The sequence below is a fragment of the Hydractinia symbiolongicarpus genome, chromosome 8, assembly GCF_029227915.1.
Source record: "Hydractinia symbiolongicarpus strain clone_291-10 chromosome 8, HSymV2.1, whole genome shotgun sequence".
NCBI classification, from domain to species: domain Eukaryota; kingdom Metazoa; phylum Cnidaria; class Hydrozoa; order Anthoathecata; family Hydractiniidae; genus Hydractinia; species Hydractinia symbiolongicarpus.
This window is the reverse complement of record NC_079882.1, coordinates 77,006-95,286: the sequence shown is the minus strand read 5'-3', so window position 1 is coordinate 95,286 and position 18,281 is coordinate 77,006.

Genomic DNA, 18,281 nt, shown 5'->3' with positions numbered 1-18,281 from the left:
TCATTTTTGATGAGACGCTGAATAAAAGAAATTTAATTGCCGGCAAACGAAAACCCGCGATTTCCCGTAAATCCCAGACTCGGCCCGCATAGTCAAAAGTTTATAAAGAAAGTACCCAGGGAGTAAACTCATTTCCTGATCGATTTTTTAAATTATTTTTTCATCACTAAAACGCATGAGACTTGTAGTTTTCAAAAATGTTTTCATTTTTGATGAGACGCTGAATAAAAGAAGTTTAATTGCCGGCAAACGAAAACCCGCGATTTTCCGTAAATCCCGGACTCGGCCCGTATAGTCAAAAGTACACAAAGAAAGTACCCAGGGAGTAAACCCATTTCCCGAACGATTTTTTAAATTATTTTTTCACCAGTAAAACGCATGAGACTTGTAGTTTTTAAAAATGTTTACATTTTTGATGAGACGCTGAATAAAATAAGTTTAATTGCCGGCAAAGGAAAACCCGCGATTTCCCGTAAATCCCGGACTCGGCCCGTATAGTCAAAAGTATACAAAGAAAGTACCCAGGGAGTAAACTCATTTCCTGAACGATTTTTTAAATTATTTTTTCATCACTAAAACGCATGAGACTTGTAGTTTTAAAAAATGTTTTCATTTTTGATGAGACGCTGAATAAAAGAAGTTTAATTGCCGGCAAACGAAAACCCGCGATTTTCCGTAAATCCCGGACTCGGCCCGTATAGTCAAAAGTACACAAAGAAAGTACCCAGGGAGTAAACCCATTTCCCGAACGATTTTTTAAATTATTTTTTCACCAGTAAAACGCATGAGACTTGTAGTTTTTAAAAATGTTCACATTTTTGATGAGACGCTGAATAAAATAAGTTTAATCGCCGGCAAAGGAAAACCCGCGATTTCCCGTAAATCCCGGACTCGGCCCGTATAGTCAAAAGTATACAAAGAAAGTACCCAGGGAGTAAACTCATTTCCTGAACGATTTTTTAAATTATTTTTTCATCACTAAAACGCATGAGACTTGTAGTTTTCAAAAATGTTTTCATTTTTGATGAGACGCTGAATAGAAGAAGTTTAATTGCCGGCACACGAAAACCCGCGATTTCCCGTAAATCCCGGACTCGGCCCGTATAGTCAAAAGTATATAAAGAAAGTACCCAGGGAGTAAACCCATTTGCCGAACGATTTTTTAAATTATTTTTTCACCAGTAAAACGCATGAGACTTGTAGTTTTCAAAAATGTTTTCATTTTTTATGAGACGCTGAATAAAATAAGTTTAATCGCCGGCAAACGAAACCCGCAATTTCCCGCAAATCCCTGACTCGGCCCGTATAGTCAAAAGTATACAAAGAAAGTACCCAGGGAGTAAACTCATTTCCCGAACGATTTTTTAAATTATTTTTTCATCACTAAAACGCATGAGACTTGTAGTTTTCAAAAAAATTTTCATTTTTGATGAGACACTGAATAAAAGAGGTTTAATCGCCGGTAAACGAAAACACGCGATTTCCCGTAAACCCCGGAGTCGGCCCGTATAGTCAAAAGTATACAAAGAAGGTACGCAGGGAGTAAACTCATTTCCCGAACGATTTTTTAAATTATTTTTTCAGCACTAAAACGCATGAGACTTGTAGTTTTAAAAAATGTTTTCATTTTTGATGAGACACTGAATAAAAGAAGTTTAATCGCCGGCAAACGAAAACCCGCGACTTCCCGTAAACCCCGGAGTCGGCCCGTATAGTCAAAAGTTTACAAAGAAAGTACCCAGGGAGTAAACTCATTTCCTGAACGATTTTTTAAATTATTTTTTCATCACTAAAACGCATGAGACTTGTAGTTTTCAAAAATGTTTTCATTTTTGATGAGACGCTGAATAAAAGAAATTTAATTGCCGGCAAACGAAAACCCGCGATTTCCCGTAAATCCCAGACTCGGCCCGCATAGTCAAAAGTTTATAAAGAAAGTACCCAGGGAGTAAACTCATTTCCTGAACGATTTTTTAAATTATTTTTTCATCACTAAAACGCATGAGACTTGTAGTTTTCAAAAATGTTTTTATTTTTGATGAGACGCTGAATAAAAGAAGTTTAATTGCCGGCAAACAAAAACCCGCGATTTTCCGTAAATCCCGGACTCGGCCCGTATAGTCAAAAGTACACAAAGAAAGTACCCAGGGAGTAAACCCATTTCCCGAACGATTTTTTAAATTATTTTATCACCAGTAAAACGCATGAGACTTGTAGTTTTAAAAAAAATTTTCATTTTCGATGAGACGCTAAATAAAAGAGGTTTAATCGCCGGTAAACGAAAACACGCGATTTCCCGTATACCCCGGAGACGGCCCGTATAGTCAAAAGTATACAAAGAAGGTACGCAGGGAGTAAACTCATTTCCCGAACGATTTTTTAAATTATTTTTTCATCACTAAAACGCATGAGACTTGTAGTTTTCAAAAATGTTTTCATTTTTGATGAGACGCTGAATAAAAGAGGTTTAATCGCCAGTAAACGAAAACACGCGATTTCCCGTAAACCCCGGAGTCGGCCCGTATAGTCAAAAGTATACAAAGAAGGTACGCAGGGAGTAAACTCATTTCCCGAACGATTTTTTAAATTATTTTTTCATCACTAAAACGCATGAGACTTGTAGTTTTAAAAAATGTTTTCATTTTTGATGAGACACTGAATAAAAGAAGTTTAATCGCCGGCGAAGGAAAACCCGCGATTTCCCGTAAATCCCGGACTCGGCCCGTATAGTCAAAAGTATACAAAGAAAGTACCCAGGGAGTAAACTCATTTCCTGAACGATTTTTTAAATTATTTTTTCATCACTAAAAGGCATGAGACTTGTAGTTTTCAAAAATGTTTTCATTTTTGATGAGACGCTGAATAGAAGAAGTTTAATTGCCGGCAAACGAAAACACGCGATTTCCCGTTAATTCCGGACTCGGCCCGTACAGTCAAAAGTATATAAAGAAAGTACCCAGGGAGTAAACCCATTTCCGGAACGATTTTTTAAATTATTTTTTCACCAGTAAAACGCATGAGACTTGCAGTTTTAAAAAATGTTTTCATTTTTGATGAGACACTGAATAAAAGAAGTTTAATCGCCGGCAAACGAAAACACGCGATTTCCCGTTAATTCCGGACTCGGCCGGCATAGTCAAAAGTTTACAAAGAAAGTACCCAGGGAGTAAACTCATTTCCTGAACGATTTTTTAAATTATTTTTTCATCACTAAAACGCATGAGACTTGTAGTTTTCAAAAATGTTTTCATTTTTGATAAGACGCTGAATAAAAGAAGTTTAATTGCCGGCAAACAAAAAACCCGCGATTTCCCGTAAATCCCAGACTCGGTCCGCATAGTCAAAAGTTTACAAAGAAAGTACCCAGGGAGTAAACTCATTTCCTGAACGATTTTTTACATTATTTTTTCATCACTAAAACGCATGAGACTTGTAGTTTTTAAAAATGTTTTCATTTTTGATGAGACGCTGAATAAAAAAAGTTTAATTGCCGGCAAACGAAAACCCGTGATTTTCCGTAAATCCCGGACTCGGCCCGTATAGTCAAAAGTATACAAAGAAAGTACCCAGGGAGTAAACTCATTTCCTGAACGATTTTTTAAATTATTTTTTCATCACTAAAACGCATGAGACTTGTAGTTTTCAAAAATGTTTTCATTTTTGATGAGACGCTGAATAGAAGAAGTTTAATTGCCGGCAAACGAAAACCCGCGATTTCCCGTAAATCCCGGACTCGGCCCGTACAGTCAAAAGTATATAAAGAAAGTACCCAGGGAGTAAACCAATTTCCGGAACGATTTTTTAAATTATTTTTTCACCAGTAAAACGCATGAGACTTGTAGTTTTAAAAAATGTTTTCATTTTTGATGAGACACTGAATAAAAGAAGTTTAATCGCCGGCAAACGAAAACACGCGATTTCCCGTTAATTCCGGACTCGGCCGGCATAGTCAAAAGTTTACAAAGAAAGTACCCAGGGAGTAAACCCATTTCCTGAACGATTTTTTAAATTATTTTTTCATCACTAAAACGCATGAGACTTGTAGTTTTCAAAAATGTTTTTATTTTTGATGAGACGCTGAATAAAAGAAGTTTAATTGCCGGCAAACGAAAACCCGCGATTTCCCGTAAATCCCAGACTCGGCCCGCATAGTCAAAAGTTTACAAAGAAAGTACCCAGGGAGTAAACTCATTTCCTGAACGATTTTTTACATTATTTTTTCATCACTAAAACGCATGAGACTTGTAGTTTTTAAAAATGTTTTCATTTTTGATGAGACGCTGAATAAAAGAAGTTTAATTGCCGGCAAACGAAAACCCGTGATTTTCCGTAAATCCCGGACTCGGCCCGTATAGTCAAAAGTACACAAAGAAAGTACTCAGGGAGTAAACCCATTTCCCGAACGATTTTTTAAATTATTTTTTCACCAGTAAAACGCATGAGACTTGTAGTTTTCAAAAATGTTTTTATTTTTTTTGAGACGCTAAATAAAATAAGTTTAATCGCCGGCAAACGAAAACCCGCGATTTCCCGTAAATCCCGGACTCGGCCTGTATAGTCAAAAGTATACAAAGAAAGTACCCAGGGAGTAAACTCATTTCCCGAACGATTTTTTAAATTATTTTTTCATCACTAAAACGCATGAGACTTGTAGTTTTCAAAAAAATTTTCATTTTTGATGAGACGCTGAATAAAAGAAGTTTAATCGCCGGTAAACGAAAACACGCGATTTCCCGTAAACCCCGGAGTCGGCCCGTATAGTCAAAAGTATACAAAGAAGGTACGCAGTGAGTAAACTCATTTCCCGAACGATTTTTTAAATTATTTTTTCATCACTAAAACGTAATGAGACTTGTAGTTTTAAAAAATGTTTTCATTTTTGATGAGACACTGAATAAAAGAAGTTTAATCGCCGGCAAAGAAAAACCCGCGATTTCCCGTAAATCCCGGACTCGCCCGTATAGTCAAAAGTATACAAAGAAAGTACCCCGGGAGTAAACTCATTTCCTGAACGATTTTTTAAATTATTTTTTCATCACTAAAACGCATGAGACTTGTAGTTTTCAAAAATGTTTTCATTTTTGATGAGACGCTGAATAGAAGAAGTTTAATTGCCAGCAAACGAAAACCAGCGATTTCCCGTAAATCCCGGACTCGGCCCGTATAGTCAAAAGTATATAAAGAAAGTACCCAGGGAGTAAACCCATTTCCGGAACGATTTTTTAAATTATTTTTTCACCAGTAAAATGCATGAGACTTGTAGTTTTCAAAAATGTTTTCATTTTTTATGAGACGCTGAATAAAATAAGTTTAATCGCCGGCAAACGAAAACCCGCGATTTCCCGCAAATCCCGGACTCGGCCCGTATATTCAAAAGTATACAGAGAAAGTACCCAGGGAGTAAACTCATTTCCCGAACGATTTTTTAAATTATTTTTTCATCACTAAAACGCATGAGACTTGTAGTTTTCAAAAAATTTTTCATTTTTGATGAGACACTGAATAAAAGAAGTTTAATCGCCGGCAAAGAAAAACCCGCGATTTCCCGTAAATCCCGGACTCGCCCGTATAGTCAAAAGTATACAAAGAAAGTACCCCGGGAGTGAACTCATTTCCTGAACGATTTTTTAAATTATTTTTTCATCACTAAAACGCATGAGACTTGTAGTTTTCAAAAATGTTTTCATTTTTGATGAGACGCTGAATAGAAGAAGTTTAATTGCCAGCAAACGAAAACCAGCGATTTCCCGTAAATCCCGGACTCGGCCCGTATAGTCAAAAGTATATAAAGAAAGTACCCAGGGAGTAAACCCATTTCCGGAACGATTTTTTAAATTATTTTTTCACCAGTAAAATGCATGAGACTTGTAGTTTTCAAAAATGTTTTCATTTTTTATGAGACGCTGAATAAAATAAGTTTAATCGCCGGCAAACGAAAACCCGCGATTTCCCGCAAATCCCGGACTCGGCCCGTATATTCAAAAGTATACAGAGAAAGTACCCAGGGAGTAAACTCATTTCCCGAACGATTTTTTAAATTATTTTTTCATCACTAAAACGCATGAGACTTGTAGTTTTCAAAAAATTTTTCATTTTTGATGAGACACTGAATAAAAGAGGTTTAATCGCCGGTAAACGAAAACACGCGATTTCCCGTAAACCCCGGAGTCGGCCCGTATAGTCAAAAGTATACAAAGAAGGTACGCAGGGAGTAAACTCATTTCCCGAACGATTTTTTAAATTATTTTTTCAGCACTAAAACGCATGAGACTTGTAGTTTTAAAAAATGCTTTCATTTTTGATGAGACACTGAATAAAAGAAGTTTAATCGCCGGCAAACGAAAACCTGCGATTTCCCGTAAACCCCGGAGTCGGCCCGTATAGTCAAAAGTACACAAAGAAAGTACCCAGGGAGTAAACTCATTTCCCGAACGATTTTTTAAATTATTTTTTCAGCACTAAAACGCATGAGACTTGTACTTTTCAAATTTTTTTTCATTTTTGATGAGACGCTGAAAAAAGGAAGTTTAATCGCCGGCAAACAAAAACACGCGATTTTTTGTAAATCCCGTACTCGGCCCGTATTGTCAAAAGTATACAAAGAAAGTACCCACGGAGTAAACTCATTTCCTGAACGATTTTTTAAATTATTTTTTCATCACTAAAACGCATGAGACTTGTAGTGTTCAAAAAAAATTTTATTTTTGATGAGACGCTGAATAAAAGAAGTTTAATCGCCGGCAAACGAAAACACGCGATTTCCCGTAAATCCTGGACTCGGACGGCATAGTCAAAAGTTTACAAAGAAAGTACCCAGGGAGTAAACTCATTTCCTGAACGATTTTTTAAATTATTTTTTCATCACTAAAACGCATCAGACTTGTAGTTTTCAAAAATGTTTACACTTTTGATGAGACGCTGAATAAAAGAAGTTTAATTGCCGGCAAACGAAAACCCGCGATTTTTCGTAAATCCTAGACTCGGCCCGCATAGTCAAGAGTTTACAAAGAGAGTACCCAGGGAGTAAACTCATTTCCTGAACGATTTTTTAAATTACTTTTTCATCACTAAAACGCATGAGACTTGTAGTTTTCAAAAATGTTTTCATTTTTGATGAGACGCTGAATAAAAGAAGTTTAATTGCCGGCAAACGAAAACCCGCGATTTTCCGTAAATCCCGGACTCGGCCCGTATAGTCAAAAGTATATGAAGAAAGTACCCAGTGAGTAAACCCATTTCCGGAACAATTTTTTAAATTATTTTTTTACCAGTAAAACGCATGAGACTTGTAGTTTTCAAAAATATTTTCATTTTTTATGAGACGCTGAATAAAATAAGTTTAATCGCCGGCAAACGAAAACCCGCGATTTCCCGCAAATCCCGGACTCGGCCCGTATAGTCAAAAGTATACAGAGAAAGTACCCGGGGAGTAAACTCATTTCCCGAACGATTTTTTAAATTATTTTTTCATCACTAAAACGCATGAGACTTGTAGTTTTCAAAAAAATTTTCATTTTTGATGAGACATGGAATAAAAGAGGTTTAATCGCCGGTAAACGAAAACACGCGATTTCCCGTAAACCCCGGAGTCGGCCCGTATAGTCAAAAGTATACAAAGAAGGTACGCAGGGAGTAAACGCATTTCCCGAACGATTTTTTAAATTATTTTTTCAGCACTAAAACGGATGAGACTTGTAGTTTTAAAAAATGTTTTCATTTTTGATGAGACACTGAATAAAAGAAGTTTAATCGCCGGCAAACAAAAACCCGCGGTTTCTTGTAAATCCCGTACTCGGCCAGTATAGTCAAAAGTATACAAAGAAAGTACCCAGGGAGTAAACTCATTTACTGAACGATTTTTTAAATTATTTTTTCATCACTAAAACGCATGAGACTTGTAGTGTTCAAAAAAAAATTTATTTTTGATGAGACGCTGAATAAAAGAAGTTTAATCACCGGCAAACGAAAACCCGCGATTTCCCGTAAATCCCGGACTCGGCCCGTATAGTCAAAAGTATACAAAGAAATTACCCAGGGAGTAAACTCATTTTCCGAACGATTTTTTAATTTATTTTTTCAGCACTAAAGCGCATGAGACTTGTAGTTTTCAAAAATGTTTTCATTTTTAAGGAGACGCTGAATAAAAGAAGTTTAATTGCCGGCAAACGAAAACCCGCGATTTCCCGTAAATCCCAGACTCGGCCCGCATAGTCAAAAGTTTACAAAGAAAGTACCCAGGGAGTAAACTCATTTCCTGAACGATTTTTTACATTATTTTTTCATCACTAAAACGCATGAGACTTGTAGTTTTTAAAAATGTTTTTATTTTTGATGAGACGCTGAATAAAAGAAGTTTAATTGCCGGCAAACGAAAACCCGTGATTTTCCGTAAATCCCGGACTCGGCCCGTATAGTCAAAAGTACACAAAGAAAGTACCCAGGGAGTAAACCCATTTCCCGAACGATTTTTTAAATTATTTTTTCACCAGTAAAACGCATGAGACTTGTAGTTTTCAAAAATGTTTTTATTTTTTTTGAGACGCTAAATAAAATAAGTTTAATCGCCGGCAAACGAAAACCCGCGATTTCCCGTAAATCCCGGACTCGGCCTGTATAGTCAAAAGTTTACAAAGAAAGTACCCAGGGAGTAAACTCATTTCCCGAACGATTTTTTAAATTATTTTTTCATCACTAAAACGCATGAGACTTGTAGTTTTCAAAAAAAATTTCATTTTTGATGAGACGCTGAATAAAAGAGGTTTAATCGCCGGTAAACGAAAACACGCGATTTCCCGTAAACCCCGGAGTCGGCCCGTATAGTCAAAAGTATACAAAGAAGGTACGCAGTGAGTAAACTCATTTCCCGAACGATTTTTTAAATTATTTTTTCATCACTAAAACGTAATGAGACTTGTAGTTTTAAAAAATGTTTTCATTTTTGATGAGACACTGAATAAAAGAAGTTTAATCACCGGCAAAGGAAAACCCGCGATTTCCCGTAAATCCCGGACTCGCCCGTATAGTCAAAAGTATACAAAGAAAGTACCCAGGGAGTAAACTCATTTCCTGAACGATTTTTTAAATTATTTTTTCATCACTAAAACGCATGAGACTTGTAGTTTTCAAAAATGTTTTCATTTTTGATGAGACGCTGAATAGAAGAAGTTTAATCGCCGGTAAACGAAAACACGCGATTTCCCGTAAACCCCGGAGTCGGCCCGTATAGTCAAAAGTATACAAAGAAGGTACGCAGTGAGTAAACTCATTTCCCGAACGATTTTTTAAATTATTTTTTCATCACTAAAACGTAATGAGACTTGTAGTTTTAAAAAATGTTTTCATTTTTGATGAGACACTGAATAAAAGAAGTTTAATCACCGGCAAAGGAAAACCCGCGATTTCCCGTAAATCCCGGACTCGCCCGTATAGTCAAAAGTATACAAAGAAAGTACCCAGGGAGTAAACTCATTTCCTGAACGATTTTTTAAATTATTTTTTCATCACTAAAACGCATGAGACTTGTAGTTTTCAAAAATGTTTTCATTTTTGATGAGACGCTGAATAGAAGAAGTTTAATTGCCGGCAAACGAAAACCAGCGATTTCCCGTAAATTCCGGACTCGGCCGGCACAGTCAAAAGTTTACAAAGAAAGTACCCAGGGAGTAAACTCATTTCCTGAACGATTTTTTAAATTATTTTTTCATCACTAAAACGCATGAGACTTGTAGTGTTCAAAAAAAATTTTATTTTTGATGAGACGCTGAATAAAGGAAGTTTAATCACCGGCAAACGAAAACACGCGATTTCCCGTAAATCCCGGACTCGGCCGGCATAGTCAAAAGTTTACAAAGAAAGTACCCAGGGAGTAAACTCATTTCCTGAACGATTTTTCAAATTATTTTTTCATCACTAAATCGCATGAGACTTGTAGTTTTCAAAAATTTTTTCATTTTCGATGAGACGGTGAATAAAAGAAGTTTAATCGCCGGCAAACGAAAACACGCGATTTCCCGTAAACCCCGGAGTCGACCCGTATAGTCAAAAGTATACAAAGAAGGTACCCAGGGAGTAAACTCATTTCCCGAACGTTTTTTTAAATTATTTTTTCATTACTAAAACGCATGAGACTTGTAATTTTCAAAAATGTTTTCAATTTCGATGAGACGCTGAATAAAAGAAGTTTAATCGCCGGCAAACGAAAACCTGCGATTTCCCGTAAAGCCCGGACTCGGCCCGTATAGTCAGAAGTATACAAAGAAATTATCCAGGGAGTAAACTCTTTTTCTGAACGATTTTTTAAATTATTTTTTCGGCACTAAAACGCATGAGACTTGTAGTTTTCAAAAATGTTTTCATTTTTAATGAGACGCTGACAAAAAGGAGTTTAATCGCCGGCAAACGGAAACCCGCGATTTCCCGTAAATCTCTGACTCGGACCGTTTAGTCAGAAGTATACAAAGAAAGTGTAAAAAAAAAATCGGACACCTTGCTGATCAAATACGGTGTTCCCCAGGGATCTATTCTTGGTCCGATCTTGTTCAACATCTATGTCTCTGACCTATCTTTGAATTCGTCGTGTAATTCTATCCAGTACACAGATGACACAAATCTTTACATACACTTCAAACTAAAAGAAATGGATATCGCAACAGCAAAGCTTCAAAGTGACATTAACCAAATAACAACATGGTCAAAGATAAACAATCTGATGTTTAATTCCATAAAGACAAAATCAATTATGTACTCGACAAGCCAGTTAAGCTGTATAAACAATTTAAACTTCAGTAACTTATTCAAATTCCATAGTAATGGTGCTGAGATTGAGCGGGTATCCTCTCTCAAGATACTGGGCATAACATTCGATGAACATATGACGTGGTCTACACATGTGAATAACATCATTAGATCATCATACGCTACGATTTCGACATTAAAGCGATTGAAACGTTTGGCACCTTTTCACGTGAGAAAGAATCTCGCTGAAGCACTGATATTATCAAAGATAGACTACGGAAATCTTGTCTATAATAATATTCCACAATATCAAATGAAAAGGTTACAAAGAGTTCTAAATGTCGCTGCCAGCTTTGTTCTTCAGAGATATGCTTCCACTAACGATGTGTTAGTAATACTGAAATGGCTGCCAGTGCAAGAGCGTGTAAATTTATCGATACTAAAACTGGCACACAAGGTGTTGTATGACGAATGCTCACCTGAATACCTTACACTGAAATGGTACAAAAATGGTCGAAGCCTGCGATCTGATGCAGAAAACAAAAATAAACTACAAAGCGACACATTCCGAAAAACGTTTATGGATTGCTCATCAGCGTTGTTTAATGATCTTCCTGGCAATATTCGTTCCGTTGTCAACCATAAAGAATTTATCAAAAAAGTCAAATTATTTTTACACGATAGTGCTTTGTGCAAACTTTTATCCAAATAATGTGAATAACTCTATGCATGTAGGCTACCTATTTCCCCCCATCTTTTCATTATAGTTCTACCTTTTTTGTCTGTCCTTACATCGGTGCCATCAATTTATTTATTTTTAATTAGTCTCTTCTTTTTCTTTTTTTTTCTTGTTCAATGTGTCTACTTACTCTACCGGCACCATTTCGTACTCTGTGAGCCCATTTATTTCATTATGCACTTAGATTCAATATATTTTTTTACTGATCTTATAGATTTTATAGATTTTTATAGTTTTTATTGTTTTGTAGGCAGAAGAACCATTTGTAAATTATGGATGCCAAATATATGTTTAATAATAATAATAATAATAAGAAAGTACCCAGGGAGTAAACTCATTTCCCGAACGATTTTTTAAATTATTTTTTTACCAGTAAATTGCATGAGACTTGTAATTTTCAAAAATGTTTTCATTTTTGATGAGACGCTGAATAAAAGAAGTTTAATCGCCGGCAAACGAAAACTCGCGATTTCCCGTAAATCCCGGACTCGGCCCGTATAGTCAAAAGTATACAAAGAAGTTACCCAGGGAGTAAACTCATTTTCCGAACGATTTTTTAAATTATTTTTTCAGCACTAAAGCGCATGAGACTTGTAGTTTTCAAAAATGTTTTCATTTTTAAGGAGACGCTGACAAAAAGAAGTTTAATCGCCGGCAAACGGAAACCCGCGATTTTCCGTAAGTCCCTGACTCGGCCCGTTTAGTCAGAAGTATACAAAGAAAGTACCCAGGGAGTAAACTCATTTCCCGGAACGATTTTTTAAATTATTTTTTCACCAGTAAAACGCATGAGACTTGTAGTTTTCAAAAAAAAATTTATTTTTGATGAGACGCTGAAAAAAAGGAGTTTAATCGCCGGCAAACGAAAACACGCGATTTCCCGTAAATCCCGGACTCGGCCCGTATAGTCAAAAGTATACAAAGAAAGTACCCAGGGAGAAAACTCATTTCCCGAACGAATTTTTAAATCATTTTTTCATCACTAAAACGCATGAGACTTGTAGTTTTCAAAAATGTTTTCATTTTTGATGAGACGGTGAATAAAAGAAGTTTAATCACCGGCAAACGAAAACACGCGATTTCCCGTAAACCCCGGAGTCGACCCGTATAGTCAAAAGTATACAAAGAAGGTACCCAGGGAGTAAACTCATTTCCCGAACGTTTTTTTAAATTATTTTTTCATTACTAAAACGTATGAGACTTGTAATTTTCAAAAATGTTTTCATTTTCGATGAGACGCTGAATAAAAGAAGTTTAATCGCCGGCAAACGAAAACCCGCGATTTCCCGTAAATCCCGGACTCGGCCCGTATAGTCAAAAGTATACAAAGAACTTACCCAGGGAGTAAACTCTTTTTCTGAAAGATTTTTTAAATTATTTTTTCACCAGTAAAACGCATGAGACTTGTAGTTTTCAAAAAAAAATTTATTTTTGATGAGACGCTGAAAAAAAGGAGTTTAATCGCCGGCAAACGAAAACACGCGATTTCCCGTAAATCCCGGACTCGGCCCGTATAGTCAAAAGTATACAAAGAAAGTACCCAGGGAGAAAACTCATTTCCCGAACGAATTTTTAAATCATTTTTTCATCACTAAAACGCATGAGACTTGTAGTTTTCAAAAATGTTTTCATTTTTGATGAGACGGTGAATAAAAGAAGTTTAATCACCGGCAAACGAAAACACGCGATTTCCCGTAAACCCCGGAGTCGACCCGTATAGTCAAAAGTATACAAAGAAGGTACCCAGGGAGTAAACTCATTTCCCGAACGTTTTTTTAAATTATTTTTTCATTACTAAAACGTATGAGACTTGTAATTTTCAAAAATGTTTTCATTTTCGATGAGACGCTGAATAAAAGAAGTTTAATCGCCGGCAAACGAAAACCCGCGATTTCCCGTAAATCCCGGACTCGGCCCGTATAGTCAAAAGTATACAAAGAACTTACCCAGGGAGTAAACTCTTTTTCTGAAAGATTTTTTAAATTATTTTTTCGGCACTAAAACGCATGAGACTTGTAGTTTTCAAAAAATGTTTTCATTTTTAATGAGACGCTGACAAAAAGAAGTTTAATCGCCGGCAAACGGAAATCCGCGATTTCCCGTAAATCCCTGACTCAGACCGTTTAGTCAGAAGTATACAAAGAAAGTACCCAGGGAGTAAACTCATTTCCCGAACGATTTTTTAAATTATTTTTTTACCAGTAAATCGCATGAGACTTGTAATTTTCAAAAATGTTTTCATTTTTGATGAGACGCTGAATAAAAGAAGTTTAATCGCCGGCAAACGAAAACCCGCGATTACCCGTAAATCCCGGACTCGGCCCGTATAGTCAAACGTATACAAAGAAATTACCCAGGGAGAAAACTCATTTTCCGAACGATTTTTTAAATTATTTTTTCAGCACTATAACGCATGAGACTTGTAGTTTTCAAAAATGTTTTCATTTTTAATGAGACGCTGACAAAAAGAAGTTTAATCGCCGGCAAACGGAAACCCGCGATTTCCCGTAAATCCCTGACTGAGACCGTTTAGTCAGAAGTATACAAAGAAAGTACCCAGGGAGTAAACTCATTTCCCGAACGATTTTTTAAATTATTTTTTTACCAGTAAATCGCATGAGACTTGTAATTTTCAAAAATGTTTTCATTTTTGATGAGACGCTGAATAAAAGAAGTTTAATCGCCAGCAAACGAAAACCCGCGATTACCCGTAAATCCCGGACTCGGCCCGTATAGTCAAACGTATACAAAGAAATTACCCAGGGAGTAAACTCATTTTCCGAACGATTTTTTAAATTATTTTTTCACCAGTAAAACGCATGAGACTTGTAGTTTTCAAAAAAAATTTTATTTTTGATGAGACGCTGAAAAAAAGGAGTTTAATCGCCGGCAAACGAAAACACGCGATTTCCCGTAAATCCCGGACTCGGCCCGTATAGTCAAAAGTATACAAAGAAGTACCCAGGAAGTAAACTCATTTCCCGAACGATTTTTTAAATCATTTTTTCATCACTAAAACGCATGAGACTTGTAGTTTTCAAAAATATTTTCATTTTTGATGAATCGCTGAATAAAAGAAGTTTAATCGCCGGCAAACGAAAACCCGCGATTACCCGTAAATCCCGGACTCGGCCCGTATAGTCAAACGTATACAAAGAACTTACCCAGGGTGTAAACTCATTTTCCGAACGATTTTTTAAATTATTTTTTCAGCACTAAAACGCATGAGACTTGTAGTTTTCAAAAATGTTTTCATTTTTAAGGAGACGCTGACAAAAAGAAGTTTAATCGCCGGCAAACGGAAACCCGCGATTTCCCGTAAGTCCCTGACTCGGCCCGTTTAGTCAGAAGTATACAAAGAAAGTACCCAGGGAGTAAACTCATTTCCCGGAACGATTTTTTAAATAATTTTTTCACCAGTAAAACGCATGAGACTTGTAGTTTTCAAAAAAAAATTTATTTTTGATGAGACGCTGAAAAAAAGGAGTTTAATCGCCGGCAAACGAAAACACGCGATTTCCCGTAAATCCCGGACTCAGCCTGTATAGTCAAAAGTATACAGAGAAGTACCAAGGGAGTAAACTCATTTCCCGAACGATTTTTTAAATCGTTTTTTCATCACTAAAACGCATGAGACTTGTAGTTTTCAAAAATGTTTTCATTTTTGATGAATCGCTGAATAAAAGAAGTTTAATTGCCGGCAAACGAAAACCCGCGATTTTCCGTAAATCCTGGACTCGGCCCGTATAGTCAAAAGTACACAAAGAAAGTACCCAGGGAGTAAACCCATTTCCCGAACGATTTTTTACATTATTTTTTCACCAGTAAAACGCATGAGACTTGTAGTTTTCAAAAATGTTTTCATTTTTGATGAGACACTGAATAAAAGAAGTTTAATTGCCGGCAAACGAAAACCCGCGATTTTCCGTAAATCCCGGACTCAGCCCGTATAGTCAAAAGTACACAAAGAAAGTACCCAGGGAGTAAACCCATTTCCCGAACGATTTTTTAAATTATTTTTTCACCAGTAAAACGCATGAGACTTGTAGTTTTCAAAAATGTTTTCATTTTTTTTGAGACGCTGAATAAAATAAGTTTAATCGCCGGCAAACCAAAACCCGCGATTTCCCGTAAATCCCGGACTCGGCCCGTATAGTCAAAAGTATACAAAGAAAGTACCCAGGGAGTAAACTCATTTCCCGAACGATTTTTTAAATTATTTTTTCATCACTAAAACGCATGAGACTTGTAGTTTTCAAAAAAATTTTCATTTTTGATGAGACATGGAATAAAAGAGGTTTAATCGCCGGTAAACGAAAACACGCGATTTTCCGTAAACCCCGGAGTCGGCCCGTATAGTCAAAAGTATACAAAGAAGGTACGCCGGGAGTAAAGGCATTTCCCGAACGATTTTTTAAATTATTTTTTCAGCACTAAAACGGATGAGACTTGTAGTTTTAAAAAATGTTTTCATTTTTGATGAGACACTGAATAAAAGAAGTTTAATCGCCGGCAAACGAAAACCCGCGATTTCCCGTAAACCCCGGAGTCGGCCCGTATAGTCAAAAGTACACAAAGAAAGTACCCAGGGAGTAAACTCTTTTTCTGAACGATTTTTTAAATTATTTTTTCGGCACTAAAACGCATGAGACTTGTTGTTTTCAAAAATATTTTCATTTTTGATGAGACGCTGAACAGAAGAAGTTTAATTGCCGGCAAACGAAAACCCGCGATTTTCCGTAAATCCCGGACTCAGCCCGTATAGTCAAAAGTACACAAAGAAAGTACCCAGGGAGTAAACCCATTTCCCGAACGATTTTTTAAATTATTTTTTCACCAGTAAAACGCATGAGATTTGTAGTTTTCAAAAATGTTTTCATTTTTTTTGAGACGCTGAATAAAATAAGTTTAATCGCCGGCAAACCAAAACCCGCGATTTCCCGTAAATCCCGGACTCGGCCCGTATAGTCAAAAGTATACAAAGAAAGTACCCAGGGAGTAAACTCATTTCCCGAACGATTTTTTAAATTATTTTTTCATCACTAAAACGCATGAGACTTGTAGTTTTCAAAAAAAATTTCATTTTTGATGAGACATGGAATAAAAGAGGTTTAATCACCGGTAAACGAAAACACGCGATTTCCCGTAAACCCCGGAGTCGGCCCGTATAGTCAAAAGTATACAAAGAAGGTACGCAGGGTGTAAACGCATTTCCCGAACGATTTTTTAAATTATTTTTTCAGCACTAAAACGGATGAGACTTGTAGTTTTAAAAAATGTTTTCATTTTTGATGAGACACTGAATAAAAGAAGTTTAATCGCCGGCAAACGAAAACTCGCGATTTCCCGTAAACCCCGGAGTCGGCCCGTATAGTCAAAAGTACACAAAGAAAGTACCCAGGGAGTAAACTCATTTCCCGAACGATTTTTTAAATTATTTTTTCAGCACTAAAACGCATGAGACTTGCAATTTTCAAAATTTTTTTCATTTTTGATGAGACGCTGAAAAAAGGAAGTTTAATCGCCGGCAAACGAAAACCCGCGATTACCCGTAAATCCCGGACTCGGCCCGTATAGTCAAACGTATACAAAGAAATTACCCAGGGAGTAAACTCATTTTCCGAACGATTTTTTAAATTATTTTTTCAGCACTAAAACGCATGAGACTTGTAGTTTTCAAAAATGTTTTCATTTTTAAGGAGACGCTGACAAAAAGAAGTTTAATCGCCGGCAAACGGAAACCCGCGATTTCCCGTAAGTCCCTGACTCGGCCCGTTTAGTCAGAAGTATACAAAGAAAGTACCCAGGGAGTAAACTCATTTCCCGGAACGATTTTTTAAATAATTTTTTCACCAGTAAAACGCATGAGACTTGTAGTTTTCAAAAAAAAATTTATTTTTGATGAGACGCTGAAAAAAAGGAGTTTAATCGCCGGCAAACGAAAACACGCGATTTCCCGTAAATCCCGGACTCGGCCTGTATAGTCAAAAGTATACAGAGAAGTACCCAGGGAGTAAACTCATTTCCCGAACGATTTTTTAAATCATTTTTTCATCACTAAAACGCATGAGACTTGTAGTTTTCAAAAATGTTTTCATTTTTGATGAATCGCTGAATAAAAGAAGTTTAATTGCCGGCAAACGAAAACCCGCGATTTTCCGTAAATCCCGGACTCGGCCCGTATAGTCAAAAGTACACAAAGAAAGTACCCATGGAGTAAACCCATTTCCCGAACGATTTTTTACATTATTTTTTCACCAGTAAAACGCATGAGACTTGTAGTTTTCAAAAATGTTTTCATTTTTGATGAGACGCTGAATAAAAGAAGTTTAATTGCCGGCAAACGAAAACCCGCGATTTTCCGTAAATCCCGGACTCAGCCCGTATAGTCAAAAGTTCACAAAGAAAGTACCCAGGGAGTAAACCCATTTCCCGAACGATTTTTTAAATTATTTTTTCACCAGTAAAACGCATGAGACTTGTAGTTTTCAAAAATGTTTTCATTTTTTTTGAGACGCTGAATAAAAGAAGTTTAATCGCCGGCAAACGAAAACCCGCGATTACCCGTAAATCCCGGACTCGGCCCGTATAGTCAAACGTATACAAAGAAATTACCCAGGGAGTAAACTCATTTTCCGAACGATTTTTTAAATTATTTTTTCAGCACTAAAACGCATGAGACTTGTAGTTTTCAAAAATGTTTTCATTTTTGATGAATCGCTGAATAAAAGAAGTTTAATCGCCGGCAAACGAAAACCCGCGATTACCCGTAAATCCCGGACTCGGCCCGTATAGTCAAACGTATACA